The sequence below is a fragment of the Corvus hawaiiensis genome, unplaced genomic scaffold, assembly GCF_020740725.1.
Source record: "Corvus hawaiiensis isolate bCorHaw1 unplaced genomic scaffold, bCorHaw1.pri.cur scaffold_32_ctg1, whole genome shotgun sequence".
Classification (NCBI taxonomy): Eukaryota; Metazoa; Chordata; class Aves; order Passeriformes; family Corvidae; genus Corvus; species Corvus hawaiiensis.
This window is the reverse complement of record NW_025963366.1, coordinates 972928-977073: the sequence shown is the minus strand read 5'-3', so window position 1 is coordinate 977073 and position 4146 is coordinate 972928. Positions and strand designations below refer to the sequence as shown.

At 55.3% G+C, this 4146-nt stretch overlaps 1 pseudogene; it reads left to right on the top strand.

Moving 5' to 3' along the window:
* Positions 1–2195: 2195 nt before the first annotated feature.
* Positions 2196–3810, top strand: LOC125320971 (annotated as a pseudogene).
* The last annotated feature ends 336 nt before the right edge of the window (positions 3811–4146 follow it).

Below are 4146 nucleotides of genomic sequence, written 5' to 3'. Positions count from 1 at the left end.
GGCAGCTCTAAAAGGCCCCAGCAGGTAACACTTGCCCTGTTTTGCGTTTATTAGTATAGGAAGTAGATAAAAGCAGAAAACATCCAAATGGAGGATTGTTATTGTTCTCCAGAGATTCTTCTTCTTCTCCATCTACTCCATATTCTGCGGCAGAAGTGGTCTGGGATGATTTGATAGGGAATTCCTCAGTTCCTGCCAGCATGACTAGATGATTTATTAGACAGTGGTAGAGAAGTGAAAAGACCTTGCATTTTAAGTTTTCATTGGGTAATTTACCTTTAAACAGGCTGCGAAATCTTGATAATTCGGCTTTTGCTGCATTCTCTGCTTCATGCTACGTCTGGGTCACGTCAGTGGCTTGTACTTTCCTGATAAGACTTAATAAACAACTATCTGAAGACTGAGAAAGCCAAAGGTCCTGTTTGTCTCTGACTCCTGGCAAAGGCTCTAAAAAAGTCTCCCCCACGAGGGCAGACACAATTAAGGCGAGGACTGCGTCAACATGGAAACGCTTCCTGGCAGCCCAAAACTCTTCTGCCCACTGACAAGCCATTTGCTGCCACTGGATCACGGGAACGACAGAGCAAAAGCATCACCTTTCTCTCTTCTGGGAGGAGCTGGTTTCACAGCGCAAGCTCCTGACACGGTGCAGATGGTCCCTGAAGGGAGCTTGTAGCCAGCTGCAACCTCCCTTCTATTAGCCCGGGGAACAAAGCATATTTGGACCAGAGGAAATGAGCTCAAGTTGTGCCACGGGAGCTTTAGATTGGATCTCCAGGAACGATTCCCTCAATAAAGAGCACCTCAAGCTTGGGAACAGGCTGCCTAGCAGAAATGGCGGCGTCAGCACCCTCAGCAAGGTTTAAAAGTCACGTGCATGTGGCATTTGGGGAGCTGGCTGATCAGTGGAGTAGGCAGTGTTAAGTTTGCGGTTGGACTGTGTGATCTTCAGGGTCTTTTTCAACCTCGACCACTCAGAGCTTCAAGTGTAGCTCAAGCAGTGTGGAGTCAAGGGTGCCTTCCAGCATGGATATCTAGGAGATTGCCAGTGGGGAGCAGCTGATAAGAAAGACCAAAGGAAGAGCAAGGGGAGTTCTTCCAAGAAGATTCACTCCAAAGCAGCCTTAACCAGTGCACCAGGGCCACTCTAAGCGCCTGAGCTGGGCTGGGGACAAAGGGTGGTGCTGGCCTGGCTGTGCTGTGCTGTGACCCCTGTGACATGCCGGGCGACGTGTCACAATGGGGGCAGCTCTAAAAGGCCCCAGCAGGTAACGCTGGCCCTGTATTGCTTGGGCAAGCGGTGAGTGCACACGTGGCGGGGAGGCTGGGCTGGGGACGAGGGCTGGGCTGGAAACGCTGCACCCGAGGCTGGCTTCTCCCCCCACATGCAGGGACAGCCCCTCATGGGAGAGCCTTGGGCAGGGCACGGTACCGCTGCTGCTGCTGGGGCAGCGGGACAGGCCTTGCTGCCTGCCAGCTGTCTGGGGCCCTGTCCTTCCCGGCCCCAGATGCCTGTGATTGCCGTCCCTGCTGCCCCCAGTGGCAGCTGCCTCCCTCCCCGCCCCACTCAAGGCCTTCTCTCCATCCTCCTGCAGACCATGGGTCACTGGCTATTCTGGCTCTTGCTCTTGCAAAGCCTTATCCCGTACCCGCAGCCCGCGGGAGATGCTTTGGATGAGGCCAGGCGTCTGAGCATGGAGGTGCATGCGATGCACCAGGAAGTGGAGAGGATTCTTCTGGAGCGGGAGGTGGAGCAGCTTATGCTGACGCAGAGTGGAGGGGCCTGGGGAGACCTGCCGTGGTCTGCCTTGCAGCACTGGAAGGTCTGGGAATTTGCTGGGCTCCTGCTCCTTCTCTTGGCCCTAGAGTTTATCTGGAGGAAAAGGAGCCTGAGGAGAGAGGAGCGTGAAGAAGAAAACGATGGTGCCAATGAAGAGGAAGTCAGAAATGTGGCCGCAAACCAAGAAGAAGATGTTGGAAATGAAGAAGAAGAAGAAGCCAATGATGCCAACCGGGAGGAAGTCAACAATGATGATGGCAATGTACAGGAAGTTGGCAATGTTGCTGCAAATGAAGAAGACAATGTTGGAAATGAAGTTGCCCGTGAGGCTGCAAATGCAGAAAACAACAATGATGCTGCCAATGGAGTCCAAGAAGAAGAGCACGAGGGCGAAGATAACATAGGAAGGATTGCAATGGAGCGCATCCAGTGGCCTGTACAGGACCTGCAGGAAGGCTGTGAGTGGACAACTGACCTGATGGACAATTTTGCCATTTACTTTGGCCACGTCTTGTGCAACAGTTTCTACCCGGTGCTGCAACGAGCCATCGGGGTGGGCAGTGCCTTCGAAGGTTGGAGTCCCCGTGAGCAGGATGTTGTGTACCGTGTGCTGGTACCCATGAATCCTCCCCGAGGCCACTCCTTCCAGCTGGAGCTGGACACTGCAGGGCAGAGGCGCGGGAGGAACTTCCGCGTCCGCGTGCAGCTGGAGTGCACCTGCAGCAGGGAGCAGCAGGGTGAGAACATGCTGTGCTTCCTGCACCAGCCCCAGGAGGAGCTGAGGAGCAATCAGGATGCCAGCCTCCTACACATCCTATGCACTGGCTCCTACCTCGACGTGCAGAAAACTGCCCGCTGGTTCTACCAACTGGTGAGAGCAATCTGGCCGGCTTTGCCTCAGTCCCACAATTGGCATTTAGTGCTGCTGCCCTCCAGACGCTCCTGCCAATTCCAGGTGAGCAACGGCGCAGCAAGCTTCCGCATTGAGGTGCTGTTTGGGGTGCGGCAAGGCGACTCAGACATCTTTGTGAGCAGCCAGCCTAGGGAGGCCTGCACGCCAAGCACAACATGGCCGGAGAGCTACGCCGTGGCAGAGATGAAGTTCTTCAAGTGCATCGCCAGGCGGGCCCCCCCGACAGCTTGCACCTCAAATGCCTGCAGTTCTTCAGCTGTCTGCAGCTGGGCTCAGGCTTTTCCACCTACACCATCAAGACCATTGTCATGCACCTCCTGTCCATCATCCCCGTGTCACGGTGGCACAGGAGAGATTTTGTCAGGCGACTGGTGGATATCAGCGAGGGCCTGCGCTTCTGCGTGCAAGTGAGATGCCTCAACCACTTCATCGTGGGCAACCGGAGCCTTCCTGGGGAGATCAGGGTTCCCCCAGAGGTGCAAATGGCCGAGACGTGCAATCTCTTCCACCACCTGGTGATGGATCCCGTTGCCCACTCCCAGGCGATGAGTGAGTACGTGGATCTGCGAAAGCGGTTCACACGAACCCTGAACGATGAGCACTGAAAGAGCTTCTCCACCTTAGAGCTGTGCTTGTGGGGCCGGCAGCTGGCCGCAGAGAAGCCCCTCATTGTACAGGGGAAAAGCGGGAACAATGTGGGACACAGAGAGGGAAGGGAAAACGCTGTGCAGCAGACCTCTGCCACCAGCAGCAGCGGTGTCATCTCAACAGTCTCCTCAGCACTGCATGCACTGATGACCAGGTTGGCTACACAGATCGGGGACCACGCAAGAGGAAATACTCTGATTCCCTTTTGTGTTCTCTGGGCTCTGTGGGCAGAATCTGCTCCCTGGGCTGCAGCTGACACAGACCTGAGCGTGCAGAATGTGGAGAGGGCACTGCTCAAGAGGCAGTGGGAATTGCTGCCACACCTTTCCTCTAGAGCAAAAGTACATTCGGGGAGTCAAAGCTGATGGAGCTGAAGAGGCTGTGGCCAGGGGCCTTGTGAGAGAGACTCCCATTAGCACCAGGCCTGTGGCTGCCCCCACCTCTTTCTTAGACTCCACTTTCCCTCTGAGAGCTTCACCTTGTGCAAAGATGCGGATCTGCGAATCCCAGATTAGTTAACGTTTGGAAGGAGCACCGGTGGGATCATCTTGGCCAGGGCTGCTCCAGCAGGGTCTTCCCGCTGCGCCTTGCAAAGGGTTGCCTTCAGATGGTTCTTGACTATCTGCGCTCAGGGAGACTCCACAACCTCTGGGCAATGTGCTGCAGTGCTCGCTCACTGCGCTGAATGCCAGATGTGCTGCAGAGCTACTTGAAGTCAGCAAAGAATTGAAGGGGCTGCTTGAGAAAAACATCACCTGGGCCTCTCAGCTCTCTTGCCCCTGGCTGCAGCAAGGCCTAAGCACAG